The following is a 27,052-nucleotide window of genomic DNA, read 5'->3' on the forward strand; positions in this document are numbered from 1 at the left end:
AAGATGGGAACATAAAGATGCGTAAGTCGCACATGGCCTGGATAGAGCATGCTGTACAGGGATTGGTTCCTACAAAGTAACCAAGCCAATCCCCAAATGTGTGATACACAGTAAATGCAATGAATGTGATGTGTAAATGTATGTAAAGGAAGCAGGGTTATTTGTGTAACTCTGGATCCTTGATGCACCCTGCATCCACCCCCTGCAGATGAGTCAGATCAGCCCAGCATAGCTTTACAGTATGCCAACTGAAGACACCTGAGTGAGGAAATACGGAGTCAAACGGAATGCTTGAGGAGCATGACTAAAACAGAGCTCCTAATCTTCCTCCTCCCATCAAGCCCTCCCCCACTATCTCTTTCCTTGATCACTGTCGGCAACCACCCCATCCTGCCTCTCACGCAGGCCATAACCTGAGGTCATCTTCAACATGGACTTTTCTCTAGCTCCTCACATCCGGGTTATGTTTAAATCTTGCCAAATCTTCTTGCATAAGCTCTCTGAGATGCAGCCTTTCCTTCAGACAACTATAGCTCTCGTCCCAGCTCTCCTCATTTCATGCCTCAGTTGCTGCAACATTCTTTTCCCTGGCTTTGACAAATGTCGTCTTGCCCTACTCATGCACGTTCAGAATACTGCTGCAAAGATAATTTTCCTAGTGTGTCACTTTGACCACGTGTGAGGGCGTGTCCTCCCAACACTCCCCTTGAAGGGGTTAAGGTAGGCCAGAGGGGCCAATTAACCTATTAGGTGGCAAGCTGGGGGAAATTAAAGCTGAGAGAAAAGCCCTAATTAGAAGAAGCCCACCTGTGCAGGAACAGGCAGGGCTTCCATAAAGCTGGGGAGCAGACAGCAGAAGGGGGCTGCAGGGAAATAGTCTGCAGTCTCTCCCTGGGAGAAGAGCGGCATGTTTTGAAACTACAGAGGCAGGTAGCCTCCCTGGGAAGAGGAAGTTGGGAGGCTGGCCAACCCAGAGAGGGGTGGAAGCCAGATAGGTAGGAAAGGCTTAGGGAAAGTGGCAGCAAAGATCTTGGCTGCTGATTAGAGGGTCCCTGAGCTGGAACCCAGAGTAGAGAATGGGTCCGGGTTCTCCTAAGAGCCACTGGGGAAGTGGCACCAGCTGTGCAGAGAATGGAAAGACTGCCTGAGCCTAAGAAGGGATATAAGAAGGGACTGGGATACCCCAGAAGGGGAAGCCACATCGTGACCTGGACAGATGGCCAAGTCACGAGGAGGCAGCAGCCGTAGTTCCTGGAGTGACAGAGGGTCTGCAAACCAAGAGGAAGCAACAAAGAGATGGAGTGCAAGGGGTGTAGGCCCCACAGATCTAATCCCCAGAGAGGCCAGGAAGAGTTACTATCCAGCAGTGAGTAGAGCATCCTCTGACACCATGAAAGTCCTCTCTTTGCATCCCTCCATCTCATCAGGCATAAGCTGCTTGTCTTTACTTTCAAGGCCCTTCACACTCAAACAATCCCACCCTACCTCTCATCCCTCATTTGCTATCAAGCTATCGATACTCACCTCCCATTGGCCCATGATGCCAGCCTCCACTGCCCACTTGGAAAATTTCCAATCAAGCACCTTCATGCTTCCTCCCACCTGCCCCCTACCGTTGGGAGGTCCCCCCAGGGCCGTCCTTACCCATATGCAAAGTACGCAGCTGCGTAGGGCACCAGGAAATTTGGGGCACCAAATTTCCTGGTGCCCTACACAGCTGTGTGCTGCTCCAGCCCCTGCTCTGCCTCTTCCACATGGCCCCTGCCCCTACTCTGCCCCAGTCCCACTCCAGCCAGCCCTTCCTCTGAGGACTGTAGGATGGGTCGGGCTCCCTGCACTCACTGGCAGCAGTAAGTAGAGTGACCCAGCCCCAGCCTGCAGAGCAGGCTGGGGCAGGGTCATTCCACTTCCCGCAGGAGGCGGGGGGGCTGCATAGGGCACCAAAATGGCTAGGGATGGCCCTGGGTCCTCCCCATAAACATCTGCAAAGCTACCTCACTGTCCTCCTTCAAATCCCTCCTTAAAACCTCTCTTCTGTCAAGATGCCTATAAAAAACCCAACATGAATAAAAGTTTGGCTGCTGGTATGCAGAGACCACTGTCCCTCATGTACTTGTACTCCCCTATCGGCCTGTCTGTATCCATCTGTCATCTCTTCTCTAATTCTAAGGTTGTTATCTACTTAGCGAAGGGACAGTCTTCCAGTGCCTAGCACAATGGAGTTCTGATCCATGACTTGTGGGTCCTACATGCTGTGATAATACAAATAATAAACACTAATATTATCACAGAGAACTGATCCCCAGAGAGAGACTCTGTCACTTGCCCATGGTCACAGAGGGGGTCTGTATTAGAGACAGAAATTAATCCAGATCTCTCAAGTGCCACTCCAGTGCCTTCACCACAAGACCTTCCTTCCTCATTCCTCCGCTACAACACAAAGCTAAGGGGTAGTTCCCAACTGCTTCCTATACATGAATGGAGAGTACAGAAGAGAATGAGAGAAGTGCAGACACTCCACTTGATAATCACACATTGCTATGTAGAAAGCCGAGTTCAGCAGCCCAAAGTGGTGTGTTCCCACAATACTCACTTTGTCACCTGGCACTGAGAGAGCGCCACCAAACTCAGGAGCAGAAGCCACTTCATGATGTTTTCTGAAACGCAAGCTAGTGGTGATGATTGGAGAATGTAGAGAAATGCCTGGGTGCTGCTTCTTATAAACACACAGCTCAGAGCTTTTCTTATCAAATTAATAACCCTGATAAGAAATGTAAACCTTCCTGATAAGATCTTCCAGAATGTCCTTTAACAAAATTTTGGAGAACACTAAAAGTCCATAGATTTCCACCTTCACTTGTCTGTGACCCGAAAATGGGGCATCATCTAAAGGGAAGGTGTGAGAGTTCAGGGACGTCTAAGCTTTGAAAAGCAATGCCTATGGGTTGTTTTAAAGAATGGGACAGAAGGCACAGAAGGATTGAATGGGATACGAATACATTCACTGCTTGGTTCTTCATTTCAGTCTGGCCCCATGTTGTGAGAGTGGGTACCTCAATGGGATTGGAGCCTTCCACACTCTGGGCACCAGTTACAATACAGCCATGTAGTGAGTAACTGGTTTCTTGATGAGAACTGGGATATGGAGCTTTACGCCTCTAGGTAGTTTGGTCTGAATCTGAGCCCAGGTCAGCACAGAGAGCTAAAGTCAGTGGACTGGGAAATAGGATGTAGGGCATGCCACAGTCTGAGCGACTGTCTGACTCAGGAATTCGATATGGAGCCTTTCACCTCTAGGTTCTCGCTCACCCAGTTCAATAGCAAAAGTGTTTGTTGCCTGACAGTGCTTGGGTGAAATATGTTGGTGATCTCCATCCATCTTCTAGAGGGACAGTTGAGGGTAGGGAAGGATGGGGTGTGATTACTTGTTTGGGAGTGAGTGGATAGAGGGATGGTGGGTGAGTGTGACATGACTACCTTCAATGTGTCTGAGGGCAAATTGTAAGTTGTGCTTTGGAATGACAGGGCTAAGGTAGTGGTGGGCTATGGAGGCCACTTTTGAAGGGCAGGAAGGAAGCAGATGTCACAGAGGGTAAGGTCACCATGACGTAGACCTGAGGGGGAGAGAAAAGGAGGAGATCCTGGATGGCCCCAAACCTGGAGACTGATTCCCTGGCCCAGGAGCAAATTATGGGTTCAAGTTCCAATGGCTTGGATGTGGGGGAGGTCTCACTTCTTAGCCCTGGTACTTCAGCCATCCTGTTCCTCTCAGAAGACTATCCACTGAACTTGGGTACCAGGCCATGCACCAGGAGCATCCGTTCTGCCTGAAAAAGAATGAGAATCCCAACAGATTTGACAACTTTTACTTTCCATTTAGCACTACCAGATTCCTGACAAGCAAATACCCCATGAGCCACATTCCCCCACCCACTAACTAGGGCTTAATAATCATAAACATGTATGGTGGAGTTCCTGGCTTGAAATAAAGACCCTTTTAAGAAGCATCACAACCAAGGGGACTGACCATCTGACAAGTTCAAGAATGGAAGATGGAGCCATTTGCTTCTCATTGTGCCTCAGTCCAATCTGGCCACAAACTGGGGAACAACTGGCTCAGGAGCATTGGGATTAGCATACAAAGCCTTCCACTTCTAGGCCCTTAGGTACATTCTGAGCCCAAATCAAGGGATGGATGTTTGGTGGCCCCTATGTCAGATGAGTGGGGAGGGGATGGTTCTCAGTCCCAGACCCTGGTGGGACAGGTGCCCACATTGCCAGATAAATTAATCATCAGGGGCACCAATTGGGCCCCTTTATCTCAGTAAAAAAGCCAGAGATCAAATGGGTCATAGAAACCAGTCCTCTCTTTTCTCCCATCTTTCGAGGTCAGGGCTTGTTAGCCGACGGCCAAGGATGTTTGGTGAGGTGCCAGCTATGCCCGTTTATACCATCCGTTACTTTAACCGCTAGGACGCACTGTCCCTTCGCGGCGGGCAGCCCGGGCTAGGCTGACGGATGCCCCAAGGTCCTAACCACCCGTGACTTTAACTGCTAGAGCTCAGAGCTCCTTCGCAGCGGGCAGTCAATACTGACTGACAGGTGCCCCAATGGCAGCACTAAGAGCCTCTCCACACCCGTGACTTTAACTGCTAGAGCTCAGAGCTCCTTCGCAGCGGGCAGCCAGGATTGACTGACAGGTGCCCCAAGAGTTTGCCCCGTGGAGGCGGCACAACTCAATGCTAGGCTCTTAGTACTCTCACCTTATGGCCAGGCTTTAGAGCCAAAACGGCTGAGGTTCTTTAATTGTGTTGGCTGCTTTACAGTAAACCAGAGAAAACAAGTCAGGCTTATGCACAAATGGTTACCAAAATTTATTAAGCTAGATTCTAATCATGTGGTTACAAAATTGCTAGTGCCTACTTATTTAAATGTAGAGATGTTACACACACAAACAAGTTACAAAACTGAAGCCACAATCCCAAAGAAAGAAAACAAAGTATAGAGCTCTATTTCAAAATATGTGTACACTAAAGATAGGAGATCAGGTGTGGGTGCTTCTTACCCTCCTTGCATCTCTCGATTCCAGCGGTGCCAAGCCAGGATCGGTCACTCAATTCCGCGGAAAGACGAATAAGGGACAAGGCTTAGGGACCCTCTTAGCTGCAGAAGCCTTGGGAGGCTGTCACTTATCTGACCAGCAGATAGATAGTGAAAAGCACTCAAAAATCATGGTGCTGTAGGTCCCCTACTTATACCTCTGTACTCCTTTATTCTCTTTCTCCTTTCTTATGCCAAATTGAGGCTGGTCTGTCTGGGTGACGCCAGCTTTCGCAAGAGTAGTTTACACTTGCAAGGGAGAGAAACAATAAGTGTCGACTACTGGACATTTCTTTTATCAGGGTAAATATTTTCCCACCTAGGATGTTGGTGTGTGTGCATCACGCTATTTAGTAGGGGCTAAGAGCCATGTCTGTCACAGGGCCTCTGCCTGCTGTGAGCTTAATCGTCGTATCTGTTCCCAGAGGCACATTGTAGCAGCACACCTGTGCTTTCACAGCTTCAAAGGCTATGCTGGAATATATGTTAAGTGCCCTGTTCCGGCTTCCTCCTGTGTTTCCATCAATGCTGGTCTGAGGGGGGGGGGGGGGGGGCTGGCTGTCTGGCTACAGGGCTGGAACAATTATTGGACTTGGGGATAGAGGTCTTCTCTGTCAAAGGACCTTCAATTCACAATAAGAGATCTATACCTGATCCCCCTTCCCTTCAGCTTCCTGTGGGGGTGAAGCTGGGTGTACCATATCACCTCCCGCTGGTGGCCCTGTTAAGGCTGAAGGTCTAGAAATCATGGAGATTCTATTCCAGTGATTCAATGCCCTGATCTAAATATTTGATGAATATGCATGAGTTCACCTACAGAAATAGCAGAAAATGTCTCCATTACAAAAATTTAAACCTGACAAAGCTCCAGAGTGGAACAAGTTTGAGGAACAGAAGAATTGCCATGCTACCTGGTTTGGTGCCCATGTAGCTCTGAGAGCTTCTAGAGCCTCTGCCTCTGTTTGTTCTTTCTCCTGGTCTGGGTGGAGGGCTGTGTGGTCTTCAGGAAACACTCTGGCCCAAGGGGCTTGAAAGAGCCTCTCTTCACTCAGTCACTGAGTTCCACCTGTCTCTGCTTCTGCAGCGCTCCTCCCCCAGACTTCCTGTGCCTGGGAAGCTGAATGCTCTGAAAGGTCAATTCCCAATATCCAGCCACAACATAATAACAACAACACTTCACAAACAACATTTATATAACTCGCTCCTTCAAACACTTATAACCGTCCTACTGATAAACCTTGCTATCTCTGGAAAGTGAGAATAGTCTAGAATGAAGACAGAGATTTTTCCAGCCAATATAACAAATCTCTGCCTACTTTGCTCCAGGGGGCCAATTATTCCTGAGCCACCAACACTGGCCCTTTTCCTAGACTTGGCCTGAACTTTTGGCACATACGACAAGCCCTGATGGCTTCCTCAATGTTGCTGTTCATTTGAGCCCAGTGTAAAACTTTTCCAGCGCTTCTCTTAGATTTCTCAATTCCTAAATCACCTTCATTTCTCCTTCATTACACATTTTACTGTACCATCTTATGAAGCACCATCCTGATTCCTTTATACATAGTCCCATCTGGTACTGACAGCTCCCTCTGAACTCAAAAATAGGGACTGGGAATATGCTCTCCATACCACTCTGTATTACTTGCCACAGGGTCTCACCCTGAGGAGTAGCTCTGGCAATCACAGTCAACATTTTGACTGGAAAGCTGTTGGGGTTTTTTTTAATGGTCCTTGCAAACTCTTGCAACATGATGGAATCCACTGCATTTCTTGCACCTTTTTCCCACATGCCGGGCATTATCTTGGAGCTGTACACACTGTGGCAACCAGCACAAGCCATGTGCTCTTTTTTCAGAACTCTGACTTGGAAGTCTCCATCCCTTTCTGCCTCAGGTCTCTTTTCTTGCAGTATTTTGGATTCTCTACCATGTCCACAGTATCAGAGCACTGCCCACCCTCCAAAATCTTCCTTCTCGACTGGGTGACTTCAATTGCTTGACAAATTCTGACAGATTTGTCACGGGTTAATTATGGATCTTCCAGTAGTCGCTGAGATTTATGTTCCCGATCCCAGTCCCAATCTGGTCTCTTATCAGAGACTCAGTTTTAGCCTCTCCAAACTTACAAGTTCAGCTCTTCATCCTCAAATCAGTCACAAATCCTTGCAGGCTGCAAGGAATTCTGCAAAGGGAATAGCACAATTGGTTGTGACCAGCCAACTTTCTATAGAAGAGACTATATTATAAACTCACACAGGGAGTTGCAGGTCAGGACTGAGGGGCATCAGAAGAGCTATGGATGTGTCAGACTAAGGGCTGGAATAGCAGGGTAGCCTGTCTCTCAGGAGGCGCTTTAGCAGTGCTGTGTGTGTGTTTCATACCCCAGGGCTATTATAACCAGGTCTAATTTGAGAGGCATTCGCAGAGCTGTGTGGAGACCCAAGACTGGAAAAGAAGGGGGTGCTATAGGGCAGGATTAATCCCTACTGCTTCAGGGTGCTACGAGGTGCCTGTATTGTCTCTCTGGTGTCAGACGTCTCAAAGAAAACCTCTCTTCTCTAAATCTGAGATCTATTTCACCTCTTCGTTGAAAAATCTGGAGCAGGGAATGGAAAATACCTGCCCATTTGAGAGACTAACACCAGATGCCAGGGCCTCACTGTGGGGCAACAGGGGACACCGGATAAGCTGATTTTCAGGACCAGTTCTGCTCAGATAAACTTGTTCAAACTGATAAGTTTTTATACACAGAGTAGCAAGGTCAGACCTGCCCAGTTCTAGGCCCCTTTGTTAGGGTTGTCACTGGCCTAAGGTGACTTTACTCCTAGTCACGTGCAAACCTCATCCCTCCCCTGGTGTTTGCTTTTCCCACAGGGTTAGGAGAGGATAGTGGTAAATGGAAAGTTAAATGCTGTTGTCTAATCTCATGGGATTCTCATTGTGATTTCAGGCAGAGCAGCTGCTCCTAGCATGTGGGCACATGGCCTGGCCAATTTGTCTAGGTCACTCTGGACCCTATTCCTACGCTCCAGCGTATCTACCTCTCCCCACAGTTTTGTGTAATCTTCAAACTTGCTGAGGGTGCAATCCATCCCATCATCCAAATAATTAATGAAGATGTTGAACAAAACTGACCCCAGGGGCACTCCACTTGATACCAGCTGCCAACTAGATTCAGCCATTTATCTACCCACACCCAAACCAAGTCCTCACACCTGATCCTTTCCTTCCCTGACATGTGTCACTAGGAAATTCACAAAGACCATCAGCATATTTCCTCTACAGGGTTGACAAAGATTTTTTCTACTGAACTGAGTGAGCTGGACCAGTGCCATAGAGGTGAACGGCTCCATATCCTCTGAGTCAACCAGTTACTCAGACTGTAGCATGCCATGCATCCTATTTCCCTGTCCACTAACTTCAGCTCCTTGCGCTGACCTGGGCTCAGATTCATACCAATGAGCTAGAGGAGTAAAGCTTCATATCTCAGTTCCCATAGAGACACCAGTTCCCACTACATGGCTGTTTTACAACTGGGGGCCAAACTGGAACCAGTGACCTAGAGGTGAATACCTCTATATCCCGTTCAAATTCCTCTGTGCCTCCTGTTTGCTCTTTAAAACAACCCAGCATCATTTCTTTTCAAAGCTTAGCTGGGAAACCTCCCCTAACTCTCACCCCTTCCCTCTAGAAGATGCCCCCATTTTCAGTTCACTGCCAAGCGAAGGTGGAGATCTGTGAACTTGGAGTGTTCTCCAGACCTTTCTTTCAAGGACATCTTGGACAATCTTACCAGGAAGGTTTGCATTTCTTATCAGGGTTCCTAATGGGATAGGAAAGGCTCGGCACTATGTGCATATAAGGAGCAGCATCCCGGCGTTGCGCTGCATTTAGCACTCGCACTTTCCTTTCCCCACCAGTTTGGGTGTACAGGGACATTATGAAGTGGCTTCTGCTCCTCAGTCTGGTGGTGCTTTCTCAGTGCCAGGTGACAAAGTGAGTGCAGGGGGGAACAAGAAACATTGGGATTCTGAGCTCAGCTTTCTACAGAGCAATGTTCCCTTAGCAGCAGAGGCAGCTCCTACATCTCTCTCCTCAATACTTCATTCTTTAATAGGCAGCAGGTGGGAACTACCCCTTGGCTGTATGGCATAGCAGAGGTATGAGGAAGGATGGGCTTATGGTTACAATACTGGAACAGGATTTGGAAAATCTAGGTTCATTTCCAGCTCTACCACAGACTCCCTGTGTGACCTAGTGACCGAGTCTCTCTGGGCCTCAGTTCTCTGGATAAAAATGAACATATGTCCTTTGTCCACCTTGTCTATTTCATCAGTAAGATCTATAGGACAGGGGGACTGTCTTATACAATGTATTAGTAAAGCTCCCAGCATACTAGGCCCTCTCAGTGCTAGTTACACATGGGCCAGGAGTTTCCAAGCGTCCTACGGGAATTATATGCCCAACTCACACTGACTTTTAGTGCACTGGTCACCCAGCTCACCTAAACCCTGTGCTAATCCCAGCTATAAAAAGGGGTCTCCGTGCAGTGTAAGAGTCGGACTGCACGGTATTCCCTGAACACAAGGCTTGTCTTTTGTTTATTTGTTATTGATCAGTCTCTCTGCCCACCCTTGTTGATTAGGGTCTCCCTGAAGAAGGGGAAATCCCTAAGGCAGAACCTTAAGGAACATGGCTTGCTGGAGAATTTGCCTGGTGCCCTGAACTCAAGGCTTCCAACCAAGCACATACCTTGCTGCTGCCAAGAACCTTCCCCAGCCCCCATGCTGGGGCATCCAGCCCCCAGCTGTGATTGGATGGGATTAAGAAGAGCACTGGGAATAGAACTCCCAGGTCTGCAGGCTCTCTGCTTCCAATACACTGAGATTGATGGAAACTGGGGATAAACAACTCGGTGCATCAGATGCCAGCAGGTCCTAGGAGCCATGCTGGGCAAAGTGATGGCTGAGAAACAGCAGCTCAGGCTGAGCCTTTAGCAAGGTCACCGTAGCCCAGATCCTCAATTGCTGTAAATCAGCTGGTGGAACTATGCCGGTTTACACCAGCTGAGGATCTAGCCCTTGGATGGCAATGGTTCCCTCTCTTTAGAATCATAGAATATCAAGGTTGGAAGGGACCTCAGGAGGTCATCTAGTGCAACCCCCTGCTCAAAGCAGGACCAATCCCCAATTTTTGCCCCAGATCCCTAAATGGCCCCCTCAAGGATTGAATTCACAACCCTGGGTTTAGCACGCCAATGCTCAAACCACTGAGCTATCCCTCCGCAAAACAGGCTGTTTGTTACCATGTCAGCTGATTGATGAGCTGCCAGCCCCAACCCAAGCACTAGCCTTTAACCTATCAGTCACCCATCCAGCTACAGACCAAGCCTTGCATTGCTTAGCTGCATGAAATCAGAGGCAATCACCTCCTTGCCTTGACACGCCATCTGGGTGGTTTGATTGAAATCAGAGAGATTTAAATCAGCAATGAGGAAACCTTGATTGAAATCACTGATTTTAATCTTGCTTTGCATTTGTACTTTTTAATTATTTTCCTGCAGGAAGTTGTTTTTTGTTGGTAACCATTAAAACACCTTGATTTGCAACTAATTATAGCTTTTACCCTAAAATTGATACTTCCTCCTTCTAATCAGGAAGAGAATAAATCTGTATTAATGAGTGTAACCACTTATAGACCTTAACATACATTTATTTGTACATTTTTTAATTATGAGAAAATGGTGAAGGATGCATTTTTCATTTTGCTAGCTGACTAATCTTGTTACTTGAAGTATGTTTCACCTTTACATGGTAATTGGAATTCGATTAAAAATGAAAAAAGAAAAGCTTTTAAAAATTATTAGTAAAGTAAAACGACCTTAAATGTGCTGGATAGCTAAGAAAAAAAGTTTATTAAAACAATTTGCATTTAAAACTAACAATGTATTAAACAAAGGAAGTGTTATCAATAAGGCCATTGTGGAGAAACTAAATGAATTCTTTGCATCAGTCTTCACAGCTGAGGATGTGAGGGTGATTCCCAGACCCGAGCCATTCTTTTTAGGTGACAGATCTGAGGAACTGTCCCAGATTGAGGTATCATTAGAGGAGATCTTGGAACAAATTGATAAATTAAACAGCAATAAGTCACCAGGACCAGATGGTATTCACCCAAGAGTTCTGAAGGAGCTCAAATGTGAAATTGCAGAACTACTAACTGTAGTCTGTAACCGATCAGTTAAATCAGCTTCTGTACCAGATCACTGGAGGATAGCTAATGTGACACCAATTTTTAAAAAGAGTTCCAGAGGTGATCCCAGCAATTACAGGCCTATAAGCCTGACTTCAGTACTGGGCAAACTGGTTGAAACGATAATAAAGAACAATATTGTCAGACATAGATGTACATAATTTATTGAGGAACAGTCAACATGGTATTAGGAAAGGGAAACCATGCCACACCAATCTACTAGAATTCTTTGAGGGGATCAACAAGCATGTGAACCAAGGGGATCCAGTGGATATAATGTACCTAGATTTTCAGAAAGCCTTTCTTTCTGAAGGTTCCTCAGCACAGGCTCTTTCGCAAAGGAAGCTGCCACGGGATAAAAGGGAAGGTACTCTCATGGATTGGTAACTGGTTAAAAGATAGGAAACAAAGGGTAGGTATAAATGGTCAGTTTTCAGAATGGAGAGAGGTAAAAAGTGGTGTCCCCAAGGGGTCTGTTCTGGGACCAGTCCTATTCAAAAATGATCTGGAAAAAGGGGTAAACAGTGAGGTGGCAAAATTTGCAGATGATACAAAACTATTAAAGATAGTTAAGACGCAGGCAGACTGCGAAGAGCTACAAAAGGATCTCTTAAAACTGGGTGACTGGGCAGCAAAATGGCAGATGAAATTTAATGTTGATAAATGCAAAGTAATGGCACATTGGAAAGCATGATGCCAACTATACATATAAAATGATGGGGTCTAAATTAGCTGTTACCACTCAAGAAAGAGATCTTGGAGTCATTGTGGATAGTTCTCTGAAAACATCCACTCAATGTGCAGTGGCAGTCAAAAAAGTAACCAGAATGCTGGGAATAATTAAGAAAGGGATAGATAATAGGACAGAAAATATCACGTTGCCGCGATATAAATCCATGGTACGCCCACATCTTGAATACTGTGTGCAGATGTGGTCGCCCCATCTCAAAAAAGATATATTGGAATTGCAAAAGGTTCAGAAAAGGGCAACAAAAATGATCAGGGGTATGGAACAGCTTCCGTATGAGGAGAGATTAATAAGACTGGGACTTTTCAGCTTGGAAAAGAGACAGCTACGGGGAGATATGATTGAGATCTATAAAATCATGACTGGTGTAGAGAAAGGAGATAAGGAAGTGTTGTTTACTACTCATAACACAAGAACTAGGGGTCACCAAATGGAATTAATAGGCAGCAGGTTTAAAACAAATAAAAGGAAGTATTTCTTCACACAATGTACAGTGAACCTGTGGAACTCCTTGACAGAGGATGTTCTGAAGGCCAAGACCATAACAGGGTTCAAAAAAGAACTAGATAAATTCATGGAGGATAGGTCCATCACTAGCTATAAGCCAGGATGGGCAGAAATGATGTCCCTAGCCTCTGTTGGCCAGAAGCTGGGAATGAGCGACAGGGAATGGATCACTTGATGATTACCTGTTCTGTTCATTCCCTCTGGGGCACCTGGCACTGGCCACTATCGGAATACAGGATACTGGGCTAGATGGACCCTTGGTCTGACCCAGTAGGGCCATTCTTATATTCTTATGTGTAGTCAGTGAATTGAACTGATGGTTTCTGGTCACCATGTCGTTCCAAGATTTTAGATTTCATCCTCTCATACTTACTTTTTATTCAGAGATTGGGAAAGGAAAACAAGCTGTCTTGCTTTTATAACTCCCAGTCAATTTCTTAAGTTAGAATGAACTAGTCAGTGAACTGAACTAGCTGTATGAACTGACATGAAGAAAATATTCTCTCTGCACCTGCGGAAGAGGCTACTGCTGTGAAAAGCTGGTTTAGCGCTTCAACCAAGTCCAGTTCCAGCTGCTGAGCCAGTGAAATCCACCAGTTCAGTGGTCTATCTTTAAAACTTCAGCAACAAATATGCACTACTTAATAGTAATTTTTATTTAATTTAACTGATTTTAATAGATTTTAGTAAGTTTAGACTTGCACATATGTTGTCATAATTTAAACTTTAATTTTAAATTATTATTTTTAAAAGAAAAATGTATTTACATTGTTTAAAATCAGATTTTTTAAATTAAAAAAATCATCAGTTTCCAGCTACCGTGGAAGCCAGACATGAATAGGTTTCCTTCCATTGTCTGTGGATTGTCCAGTTGTACAGTGTCAGAGGAGGGGGATGGTTTCCAGGAAGCCCAGGAGCTAGATTCACAACGGGACCTAGGCATTGCAATGCTGAGCACTGCAGTGCATAAGCACCCTCCCCCCACCAAAGAATTCACAGCCTCACTAGTCTCCCATACAACACATGGGGAAAGTTACAAGTGTCGGTCTGTGACTCTTCTGTACTTGCAGAAGACCACAATGGCTTCAACCCATCAGACTCCTCCACCTACGAGGCCACCAGTGAGGACGTCTCCATCCAGTATGGCACCGGCAGCATGACTGGAATCCTGGGCTACGACACCGTCCAGGTAAATCACAAGAAAGGATCAAAGCCCCTGGAGCAGAGAAGGGAAATGATTAGGAATTCGAAGGAAGGTTGCATCTGCAAAGCTAAAGCAGGAACTCCACTGGCTGTGAACTGGGAGACAGGAATAGAGAAAGGGAAGAGAAGAGACAATGAAGCCAATCATGGGGGAGACAGCACAGTTCAGGGCATGGTAGCCTCTGAGAACTTGCACACTGTAAAGACCCTCTGGTAGACTTGGCAGCTTCTCCCAGGGTGTATGGTGTGTCTGATTGTCCCCATCCCTCCTCTAAGGTTGGAGGCATTGTGGACACCAATCAAATCTTTGCCCTGAGGGAGACCAAGCTCGGCTCCTTCCTCTACTACTCCCCCTTTGATGGGATCCTGGGTTTGGCCTTCCCCGGCAGCTCCTCCTCTGGAGCCACCCCCATCTTTGACAACATGATGAACGAGGGTTTGGTGTCCCAGTACCTCTTCTCCGTCTACCTGAGCTCGTAAATCAGGGCTGGAAACAGCCCATCTGCTGCAGTGAGATTCAGCACCTCTCACATTCAGTGAGCCCTGCAATGTTTGCATCAGAATTCCCAAAACACAGCGATCTCGGGTGGAACAAGGCAGCCATTCTATGCTGGTGATGTACATTTTGGGAGCAGAAGTGAACACTAGTGCCTCTAACGATTACATTAAAGCATCAGGGCCCTCTCTACACCCACTGCAGGTCATCAGTATTAGACTGACTCCTGGGGGGGAAGTGCCCCACGTCATCCACATGACTCCCTGGCTTATCACCTTCTAGCACCAGACTGCTCAGTACTGACTCAGATGGAACAGCAGCACCTGCCACCACTGCCTCAAACACCTGGGCCTTTTCTTGGAGGTGTCCCATCCAATTTTAGGGCAGGCCCAGCCCTGCTTAGCTTTTGAGACCTGGCAAGAGACAGTTATCAAAGTAGGGGTAGATGTGCCCCGCCCAGACAACCGTCATGTCCTTTCTCCACTACTAGACACTGATGTGCCCAGCTCTGACTGTATCCCAGCACTGCCCAGCTGTGGCTTTCTCTAATAGGGAAGGGTTCAAAAAGGAACTAGATAAGTTCATGGAGGATAAGTCCATCACTGGCTATTAGCCAGGATGGGCAGGGATGGTTTGTTTTTGTTTTTTTTTCCATAGATATTTAGGTCAGAAGGGACCATTATGATCATCTAGTCTGACCTCCTGCACAACGCAGGACACAGAATTTCACCCACCACTCCTCCTCTCACCTATGTCTGAGCTACTGAAGTCCTCAAATCGTGGTTTAAAGACTTCAAGGAGCAGAGAATCCTCCAGCAACTGACCCGTGCCCCATGCTACAGAGGAAGGTGAAAAACCTCCAGGGCCTCTTCCAATCTGCCCTGGAGGAAAATTCCTTCCCGACCCCACATATGGCGATCAGCTAAACCCTGAGCATATGGGCAAGATTCACCAGCCAGATATTACAGAAAATTCTTTCCTGGGTAACTCAGATCCCACCCCATCTAATATCCCATCACAGGCCATTGGGCCTATTTACCATGAATATTTAATTACCAAAACCATGTTATCCCATCATACCATCTCCTCCATAAACTTATTGAATATAATCTTAAAGCCAGATAGGTCTTTTGCCCCCACTACTTCCCTTGGAAGGCTGTTCCAAAACTTCACTCCTCTGATGATTAGAAACCTTCGTCTAATTTCAAGTCTAAACTTCCCAATGACCAGTTTATATCCATTTGTTCTTGTGTCCACATTGGTACTGAGCTTAAATAATTCCTCTCCCTCTCTGGTATTTATCCCTCTGATATATTTATAGAGAGCAATCATATCTCCCCTCAACCTTCTTTTAGTTAGGCTAAATAAGCCAACTTCTTCCGTTACTTCTAATTGATGCGTCCGCAGCTTATAAGTAAAATTCTTGTTATTAATCCCTAAATGAACTTTACTTATAAGCTGGGGATGCATCAATTAGAAGTAACGGAGGAGGAGAAGAACCTTGGAGTATTGGTTGATCATAGGATGACTATGAACCGCCAATGTGATATGGCCATGAAAAAAGCTAATGCAGTCTTGGGATGCATCAGGAGAGGTATTTCCAGTAGGGATAAGGAGGTTTTAGTACCGTTATACAAGGCACTGGTGAGACCTCACCTTACACTTCTCACTATTAAATTTCATCCTATTACTAGGACTCCAGTTTACAAGGTCATCCAGATCCTCCTGTAGGATATCCCTGTCCTTCTCTAAATTGGCAATACCTCACAGCTTTGTATCATCCGCACACTTTATTAGCACACTCCCACTTTTTGTGCCGAGGTCAGTAATAAAAAGATTAAATAAGATTGTTCCCAAAACCGATCCTTGAGGAACTCCACTGGTAACCTCCCTCCAGCCTGACAGATCACCTTTCAGTAGGACCCGTTGTAGTCTCCCCTTTAACCAATTCCTTATCCACCTTTCAATTTTCATATTGATCCACATCTTTTCCAATTTAACTAATAATTCCCCATGTGGCACAGTATCAAACACCTTACTGAAATCTAGGTAAATTAGATCCACTGCATTTCCTTTGTCTAAAAAATCTGTTACTTTCTCAAAGAAGGAGATCAGGTTGGTTTGGCACGATCTACCTTTTGTAAAACCATGTTGTATTTTGTCCCATTTACCATTGACTTCAATGTCCTTAACTACCTTCTCCTTCAAAATTTTTTCCAAGACCTTGCATACTACAGATGTCAAACTAACAGGCCTATAGTTACCCGGATCACTTTTTTTCCCTTTCTTAAAAACAGGAACTATGTTAGCAATTCTCCAATCATACGGTACAACTCCTGAGTTTACAGATTCATTAAAAATTCTTGCTAATGGGCTTGCAATTTCATGTGCCAATTCCTTTAATATTTGTGGATGAAGATTATCTGGGCCCCCTGATTTAGTTCCATAAAGCTGTTTGAGTTTCACTTCTACCTCAGATATGGTAATATCTACCTCCATATCCTCATTCCCATTTGTCATGCTACCATTATCCCTAAGATCCTCTTTAGTCTTATTAAAGACTGAGGCAAAGTATTTGTTTAGATATTGGGCCATGCCTAGATTATCCTTGACCTCCATGCCATCCTCAGTGTTTAGCGGTCCCACTTCTTCTTTCTTTGTTTTCTTCTTATTTATAAGGCTTTAGAACCTTTTACTATTGGTTTTAATTCCCTTTGCAAGGTCCAACTCTACTTGGCTTTTAGCCTGTCTCACTTTATCTCTACATGTTCTGACCTCAATAAGGTAGCTTTCCTTGCTGATCCCTCCCTTCTTCCACTCCCTGTGTGCTTTCTGCTTTTTCTTAATCACCTCTCTGAGATGCTTGCTCATCCAGCTTGGTCTACAACTCCTGCCTATGAATTTTTTCCCCTTTCTTGGGATGGTGTCCTTAGCCTCTGTTTGCCAGAAGCTGGGAATGGCGACAGTGGATGGATGACTTGTTGATTCAGTTCTGTTCATTTCCTCTGGGGCACTTGGCATTGGCCACTGTCGAACGACAGAATACTGGGCTAGACGGACCTTTGTAATGACCCAGTATGGCCATTATTATATTCAGACAGAGCGTTTGCTATTGACTTGCCAGTCAGCCATTCATGCATCTGCTTTGACTCTCCTCTCTCCTTTCTCTAGGGACGACCAGAGCGGGAGGTTTGTGATGTTCGGCGGCATCGACTCATCTTACTACTCTGGGAACCTTAACTAGATCCCTCTCTCTGCTGAGACTTACTGGCAAATCACCATGGACAGGTATCTCCCACCCCTTGGTCCTTCCCCTTTATTGGCCAGCTTGTGGAGACAGGCAAAAGAAGATGCATGTGGGAGCCTGGGAAAGCTCAAATTACAGAGTCTAGACAAGACAAGAGACAAGGGAGTCAGAATCACGCCTTCCTTGGAGCTATAGGAAAGGGGCTCACCAGTGAGAAGGTTAGATCAGTGGTTCTCCACCTTGTCCACACCAGGAACCCTCATCTGGCCCGCTCTGCTTAGCAATAAAGTACAGGGCAGGGTGGGCACAACCCCTTGACCTCTGTTTGTGACCCCCAGGCTAGATCGGTCACAGTCCCAGAAGGTTGTAGGACGATGAGCGATGGGCAATAGCCAAGGAGGTTGAGGCTGAAACATCAGGGGAAAGTTCTTGGCAGTTGTAGCAAGGGGGGTGGGGAGGCGGGGTGAGAGGCAACTCCACCCTGCAGGCCTCTCGCTGCTGGCTCATGGGCTGAGTGGGAATGAAATCGGGAGCATTACTGGGAACGTTCCCCCGACTCTCTCTCTTGCAGCGTCACCATGAACGGAGAGACCATCGCTTGCTCTGGTGGCTGCCGGGCTGTCATTGACACTGGCACTTCTCTGCTGGCTGGGCCCCCTTCTGGCATCTCCAACATCAACTCCTACATCGGCACCAGCGATGGCACGGTAAGGGCAGGGAGAGGGAGAGATGCTTCTAGAGGTGTCTCCTACACACAGATGTGACGTTCCATCTCTCTCATTGGAGAACCTAGTGCCCGAGACGTGTCTAACCTTTCCTCCGTGTGTTGCCTCCCTCCCTGCAGATCAGCTGCAGTGCCATGAGCAGCCTGCCCAACATCGTCTTCACCATCAACGGCATTGAGTTCCCTCTGCCCGTCAGTGCCTACATCACTGATGTGAGTGTCCTGCTGAGAAAGCCGCCTCGGGGCCTCTTATCGAGGGCTTGTGCCTGAGGCCATTGCACTGAGCATGCTGGCAATTGCCCCCTACACAGCCGGCATGGGCCTGCAGGAGCATCACTGAGATGCAGCTCAGAGTCTGTCCCCAGTATGAGAGTGGGGTGGCAGAGAGCTCTTCCCACAAATGGATCCAGAAGGAGGGACGGTCAAGATCAAGGCAGGCCCACAGTGAAAGTGACATACCGTAAGAGCAGCGAGGCGGCCTGTAGAGCTGGCCACCGTAGGAGATCACCAGGGCAGGGGCCTTACTGGGCTAGGAGAGAATTAAATGAGCAGCTACCCAAGCTGGGAGGCTAGATCAAGAGAGATCGCTGCCTCGTGCTCCAGGGCACGGGCATCTGGGCATCAGGAAGGATGTTCCTTCCCCATGATAAAGGTTTGCTTCCCTCTGGGGAGGAACAGCTAAACTGCTTTAACAGCACACAGCAACACCAGCTGGTAGGTGGGACAAGCAGTGGGGAAGCCCAAATCCACTTATAATCACAGCAGGATTTCTGGTGGCAGAATGTAATCGCTCCCTTTGGAATCTGGCCAGGAGTCTGGAGAGAGCGTGCTTTGCCTCCTCAAGGGATGAAAAGAAGTGATCAGGGCCTTGCTTTTCTTCCCACTTCACAGGCTGCACCCCTTAGCCTCAGGCTGAAGCACTGGGACTGTACTGAGGCCCAGATCCACAAAGGTACCTCAATGGGAGTTATGCCCCTAAATACCTGTGAGCATCCAGGCCTCACTCACCAACCCCACTGCTTGCATCCCCAAGCTGTCCCTTAAAGTCTCCAAGCCAAGGCCTGACCCAGGCTAACGCTCCTTAGCTTGGGAGCAGTGGTGAGATCCCATCCCAAGATGGTGCAGGTGCAGGCATGTGCACTCCCTGCAGGATAATAACTCAAGGGGTCATTGAAGTTCCAGCCCAATAACCCATGTCCCATTTTACCCTGGTGCAGAACTCAGGCTCTTGATCTTTGAAGGCATCGACCTCCCCACCACCTCTGGAGACCTCTGGATCCTCGGAGATGTCTTCATCCGCCAGTACTACGTTGTCTTCGACAGGGCCAACAACTAGGTGGGCCTGGCCCCCGTGGCATGAACACAGCACCATCCCCGGGACACTGCCATGGAACCCTGACCCCGGAGAGTATCTGTTTCTCCAGAGCCCCAACAATGTGAGTCAGTCTAGTGACCCTTATTGCTGTTGGGACCTTAATGGACACACACTATTCCCCACCCCAAACTCACCCTCTCGTCTCTAATCATACCAACAGTAGAATAAAGGACTATAAGAGCACTGTAGTGAATTGTTTCTCTCTGATGGGCGGGTAGACCCACATTCCACTGATGAGGAGGCAGGAAGGGAACATTCTCATATCTTCTGCTGTGGCCCCCAATCTCAATCTGCAGCCTCCTGATATGCCAGCCCTGAGCTCCCTCCACATGCAGCTCTCCCAATGTCCCCTTACCCTGGCCTTCAGCTCCCACACTGCAATTCCATTCTTGTCCCACCCCACTATGCTAATGCCCCTCACTCCTGACCTGTTTGTTTTGTTACTTCCAACAGTATCTCATGAGATGGGCTTGGGAGCTGTCCATAAATTACATAACACAGCCATTTGGGGGTAAGGGCTGTGACAGGTACTACTGGAACTGGGGACCACTGAATCCTTTGACTCACCAGCCTGGGTTCCCTCTCACACTGTGCTGTGACAAGCTGCAGACCTGCTCCCAGTCCTACACTTCCACCAGCATTCACACAGGCGGGGACACACCCAGCTGCAGTTACATGCGGGCTCTCTGACCCGCCACTACATGAACCAACAGCTAGGATTTGCTGTGGGGCCAGGAGATGACCCAGTCCTTAGGCCAGCACAGAGGAAAGCCAGGGCCAGCATGAGGGCTGGGTCTATGAGGGGGCGGGGTCACATTCCGAGGTGTTGTTAGAGATGGGGCCAGAGCTAGGAGAGAGCAGGGACAGATTTCACTTCACTGGAGAAACTCAGGAATAGCCAGACTGGGTCAGAGGTGAGGTCCATTTGCCCAGTGTCCTGTCTTCTGGCACCAGCTGCTTGGAAGGAAACCCCAGAATGAAGAATTAGGGAATAACTACCCATGGCCTAAACCAGGGGCAGCCAGAGTCCCATTTCCCAGCCACCAAGCAAGGGGCAAGGAGCGGCTAAAGCAAGGCACCCAGAGAAGGGCCGCAGCTCAGGGATCTCACAAACCACAACCATCAATGTAACTCGCCTGGTCCAAGGACCTTCACCCAGCTCTGCACAGAGGAGTTTTCTAAGCACATGGCTTGGCAGAGAAGCCAGTTTGGGAAGGTGCAACATGGTTTAGACCAGAACTGGTTCCACTCACTAACAGGAAGAGACCTTGGGAAAAGACCATTGTGCATCTTTCCGGGCAAGTCTGTTTAGCCCCTTTCGAAAGAGTCATAGTCTCTGTGTTGTCCCCAGACATGTAAACTCAAGGAAATTGGCCAGTACTCAGATACAACAAACAAGGCTGGAGGGAGAGAGCGGGGGTTAAGGCTGAGTCCTTATGACAGTGACACAGAGGAAGGGGAAGGGTCTGGCTCCCAGCTGTTCTAACAGGGCAGGGCTCACAGGGAATAGTAACATTAGGTTCAAACGCTGACGGCCTGTTTTGGTTTATGAGGCCTTCTATGCTTAGAGGAGTGAATACAAACTGCAGCGTAAGAAAGACAATCCTCTGGCTTCTCCGACTCTGGCCTATGGCGAAGGCATTGGATTGAGACCTAGGTTCAATCCCAGTCTGTGCTACAGACCTTGGGCAAGTCACTTTCCCTCTTTGTGCCTCAGTTCCCCACCTGTACAATGGGGATAATGATCCTCTCTTTGTCTGTTCAGCTTGGAAGCTCTCCAGTGCAGGGGCTGTCTAGCACCTAGCAAAATGGGATCTTGACTATGGCCTCTGGCACTACTCCCGTCCATGCAGAGCATTCCCCACTAGATGGCAGGAAGCAGCCAAATCTCCCTCCCAGACCAGGGAGGCCAGCATACCAGCCACAGCCCGCCACCCACACCAAGAAAAGGGGTAAATCAGGAAGCTGCCAGAGCTACCAGGACACCTAACAAGAGCTAGCCAGGAGCATGGCACTTCCTAAAGTTTGTCCCATGCTGTAGCCTTGTCAGGTTGCAGGCCTGATAATCATAATATTTGCTGCTGTTTCTGTAGATGAGCCCCTGCATATTCATCAGATATTTAGATCAGGGCACTGAGTCACTGGAATAGAATCTCCATGATTTCTAGACCTTCAGCCTGAACAGGGCCACCTGTGGGAGGTGATATGGTACACACAGCATCACCCAGACAGGGAGCTGAAGGGAAGGGGCATCAGGGATAGATTCCTTATTCTGAATTGAAGGTCCCAGGACAGAGAAGACCTCTATCCCCAGGTCCAATAATCTGTTCCAGCCCTGACCTGGAAGGGTTACCTCAAAAGCTAGGAGAAAAGAGAGGATTGGATCTCTGGTTTGTCTAATGAGATAAAGGGGCACAATTAGTGCCCCTTATGATTAATTTGTCTGACAATGTGGGCCCCTGTCCCACCGGGGTCTGGGCGTGAGACCTCTCCCCTCCCCACTCATCTGACATGGAGTCACCAAAACATCCATCCCTTCACTTGGTCCCAGACTGTACCCAGGAGACTAGAGCTGGAAGCCTATGCTAATCCCAATAAAAAGCCCTGGTTGGTGGGCCAAGGAACGTGGCGTACAAGACCATGGCAGCAAAAGCAGGAGGTTATCATGTCACTCTCTCACTGCTGGGGCCCTGCATTCAAATCCCATGCTATACCACAAACCACACTGAGTTGGGGTTGGGTCATCACAGAGCTGCCATCCTCCACTTATACCACTAGTAGAATTCATTGTAGAGTGCAACACTATTGGTTATGATCAGCCACCTTTGGTCAGAAGAGGTTACCGTATGGAACTGGAAGGGGAGCTGCAGGTCAGGAATGAGGAGCAAATGTGTGTGTGTCAGGCCCAAGGGCTGGAATAGCAGGGGGGCCTGTGAGTCAAGCTGAAGGGGCATCAGCAGAGCTGCTTGGAGACCCAGGACAGGAATAGCAGGGGGTTCTGTGGGGCAGGAGTCCCCGTGTATCCTGTGTGCTTGCATTGCCTTCTGGGTGGGACTCTTCATGCCAGCAGACTTGCTGGAGGCAGGCAGAGTGACTACGCTGGATAGGCCGGAATCACCCTGAAATTGGGCGTGGTGGCCACTAGGCGTGTGCATTAGCTGTTTGAAGGTACTTGGGAGATTTCCATTGTGGGCATGCAGCCTGGCCACCCAGAATCCCTCTCTGAGAGTGGAACCAACGGAAACGCAAGGGGAGGAGTTCAGCCACAGGAAGAATGGGAGCCAGACTGGAGGACTCAGTGGTGGAGCGGCACAAGCACTAGAAGGGTACACTGTCAGGATGGCGTTGCAGGAATTAAACCCATCCCACTCCCCCAAGCGGAGAAGAGGCAGAGGAGAAGGGCTGCAGGCTGTGCACATGGCAGAGGCTCACAGGGAGCTTGAAGAGACTGTGGGACACTAGCGCTTGTTTCCCAGGCTCTAAGGAGACAGCCAGTGGTGTAGTGGAGCCGGAATGTGCTGGAACACCATTTCCGTACTATCCACCCTCCACAGCACACCCCTTTGACCCTCCTCACCCCTCAGCCCCTAGGTTAGGGCTCCATTCAGCCCCCTGCATGTGAGGGCAGGGGCAGAGAGCAGCATGGGGGCAGGGGTAGAGAGCCAGGCCAGTGGGGATCTCTGGCATTCCAGTACCTTCCAGCTCCAGGACTACACTGCTGTCCATGGCCCGCCCTACAAAGGGTCCGGACACCATTCCACAGAGACTGAGCAGGGTAAACCCTCCCCCACAAGAGCCATTCGGGAGCCTACATATGTGTGTGCCCATAATTATATTGCAGTAGCGTGCTGTGGTAGTAACAAAGAGTAAAACTTGGGGGAATCCCCTGAAGGGTTGGCTTTAACAGTTGCTCTTGACAATAGTCACGGTTGTTCAAGACTTAAGTAAACATATGCATTCACAGAGAAAGAGAGAGAGATTTAGGCCACGTCTACACTTAAAACAGTACAGTGGCACAGCTACAGTGCTGCAGTTACATCACCTGTAGCGCTTTGGGGGAGACACTACCTACGGCCGACGGGAGGGGTTCTCCTGTCACTGTCATAAATCCACCTCCCCGACAGGCAGTAGCTAGGTCGACAGGAGAATTCTTCTGCCCACCTAGCACTGTCTAAATAGAACTTAGGTCGGCTTAACTACATTGCTCAGGGGTGTGGATTTAGCTGGGTCGATCTAATTTTCTAGCGTAGACCAGTGCTTAGTAAGCATTTGCTTTTAGAGACTGTCCCACTGTCCCAGCAGAGACTTAATTCTATGTAAAATAAAGCTCAATCCAAGTCTTGAGAAGACTAAACTCTGAACATTAAGCAGGGGAGGAAGAGGGGAGCTAATGTCAGGATGTTCCCCTCCCCCCTGCTCCTGCACCCCACTTACCCCATCTTCCATAGAGCAGGGGAACACATGACAGGGCTCAGGAGGGAGGGAGCTTGCTGGCAGCAGCTGCAGTCTCAGCAAGCTGATCCAATTAACAAGGCAGTGTAATTAAGAGTAGGGTCAGATACTTAAAGGGGCAATGCACATCTCTCTCACACACACAGGGTGTGTGTCTCTGTCTCTGTCTGCGAGATTGTCTTCCCTCCCTCCATTCCTGATGCCTTGTAGAGTGTGAGAGTTAACCCTTGAGGGCTCAGCCAATTGCTAGTTCATCATTTAGCAGTAAGGCATTCCCTGGGAAATATCCCACCCTCTGACTCCTCCACCTCAACCAAGCTTCACAATCATCATTGCTGTGTACCAGTATTAAATTGTTTGTTTAAAACTTATACTGTGTGTGTATATACATACAGAATATAGTCTTTTGTCTGGTGAAAAAAATTTCCCTGGAACCTAACCCCCCCATTTACGTTAATTTGCTTAACATCGTTTCTCTTAAAGTCGCATTTTTCAGGAACATAACTGCAGCGTTAAGGGAGGAGCTACTGTACTGACTAAATTTGAGGAACACTGCATGCCAAAAAGGAATGAGACCTTTGAGAGACACAATTTTTTTACATGCCTGCAAAAAATCGATTATATCATAGAGCAATATGTCACATAATTAAGGAAACTCAGTAAAACCTGCAACTTTGGTGAGTTGACTGGTCAGAGATAGAATCATTTGTGGCATTAAAGACAAGGTGTTAAGAGAAAGACTGCTCTGTGAAGGAGACTTGTCACTTTGGATGGGCTATTACCAGCAGGAGAGTGAGTTTGTGTGTGGGGGGGCGGAGGGTGAGAAAACCTGGATTTGTGCTGGAAATGGCCCAACTTGATGATCACTTTAGATAAGCTATTACCAGCAGGACAGTGGGGTGGGAGGAGGTATTGTTTCATAGTCTCTGTATGTATATAATGTCTTCTGCAGTTTCCACGGTATGCATCCGATGAAGTGAGCTGTAGCTCACGAAAGCTCATGCTCAAATAAATTGGTTAGTCTCTAAGGTGCCACAAGTACTCCTTTTCTTTTTGCGAATACAGACTAACACGGCTTTTACTCTGAAACTTTAGAACAAGCTCTCCAGATATGCAGGGCAGCAGAAACTGTGAAAACACAAGCCAGAGAGCTGAATCCACCAGAGGGAGCTATCTGTGTACTAAGTACAAAAGCATATAGCCAGAATAAGTCAAATCAAAGAGTGGAACTACTCACGATGAAAACCAGTGCAAGGGGGAAGGCTGAGTACAGACGGTCATGGGGAAGGTGTGGATCACAGCATGGCCCCGAACAGTGTGTTGTCTTTGGGAAACTGTCATAAATGTGGGGGAAATAATGATTTTGCAAAATGCAGCAGATCTCAAATGCAGAAAAGTCAAGAACAATGAGGAGTACAGTGGCACCTTTAAGACTAACAGATTTATTTGGGCATAAGCTTTCGTGGGTAAAAAACCACTTCTTCAGATGCAAGACTAACACAGTTAGTGCACACAGACTAACACAGCTACCCCTCTGATACTAGAAAAGTCAAGCACATTCAGTTGAAAACGACCTGGTTGGGGAGTTTTTCATAGATGTACTGGAATCTAGAAAGCCTGATGAGAGGGACTGGATACTACTTGTGACAGTGAATGGAACAATTATTCCACTGAAGCTGGACACAGGAGCTCAGGTTAATATTCTGTCAGAACAAGATTATGAGAGACTGAAAATAAGACCAAACTGGGACCAACAAAAATAAAAGTAACTGGTTATTCTGGAACAAATATACCAGTGAAGGGGAGGTGCGTTGCTAGCATCAACCATAAAAACACTGTGTGCAGGCTCCTGTTCACTGAAGTGCCAAAGAAGGTGACACCAATTTTAGGCCTGGCTGCGAGTGAAAAACTCAATCTGGTAAACCGGGTGTTCTCACTAAATGATCATACTGAACCTGGTTATGAGGCACTGTTTTGGGAATATCATGATTGGTTTCAAAGGTTGAGTTGCTTGCAGGGTGAACATATAATCCAGATAAACAAGCAGGTCCCTCCAGTTATCCATCCATTTCATAAACAAACTAGAGAAATACAACTAGATGGAGCTACTATAAAGTGGGTCAAAACTGGTTGGAAAACCATTCCCAGAGAGTAGTTATCCATGGTTCACAGTCATGCTGGAAGGGCATAACAAGTGGGGACCCGCAGGGATCAGTTCTGGGTCCGGTTCTGTTCAATATCTTCATTGATGATTTAGATAATGGCATCATAGAGAGTACACTTATAAAGTTTGCAGATGATACCAAGCTGGGAGGGGTTGCAAGTGCTTTGGAGGATAGGATTAAAATTCAAAATGATCTGGACAAACTGGAGAAATGGTCTGAAGGAAATAGGATGAAATTCAATAAGGACAAATGCAAAGTACTCCATTTAGGAAGGAAGAATCAGTTGCACACATACAAAATGGGAAATGACTGCCCAGGAAGGAGTACTGCGGAAAGGGATCTGGGGGTCATCGTGGACCACAAGCTAAATATGAGTCAACAGTGTAACACTGTTGCAAAAAAAGTGAACACCATTCTAGGATGTTTAAGTATGAGAAGTAATTCTTCTGCTCTACTCCGTGCTGATTTGGCCTCAACTGGAGTATTGTGTCCAGTTCTGGGCACCACATTTCAGGAAAGATGTGGACAAATTGGAGAAAGTTCAGAGAAGAGCAACAGAAATGATTAAAGGTCTAGAAAACATGACCTATGAGGGAAGATTGAAAAAATTGGGTTTGTTTAGTCTGGAAAAGAGAAAACCAAGAGGGGACATGATAACAGTTTTCAACTACAGAAAAGGTTCTTAGAAGGAGGAAGGAGAAGAATTGTTTTTCTTATCCTCTGAGGATAGGACAAGAAGCAATGTGTTTAAATTGCAGCAAGGGAGGTTTAGGTTGGACATGAG

General features: G+C 47.3%; 1 pseudogene; it reads left to right on the plus strand.

The window, feature by feature from the left end:
- Nucleotides 1-3,645: 3,645 nt before the first annotated feature.
- LOC142068406 (pepsin A-like) lies at nucleotides 3,646-19,839 on the plus strand (annotated as a pseudogene).
- Nucleotides 19,840-27,052: the final 7,213 nt, after the last annotated feature.

This window comes from Caretta caretta, chromosome 6, assembly GCF_965140235.1.
Source record: "Caretta caretta isolate rCarCar2 chromosome 6, rCarCar1.hap1, whole genome shotgun sequence".
Taxonomy (NCBI): Eukaryota; Metazoa; Chordata; order Testudines; family Cheloniidae; genus Caretta; species Caretta caretta.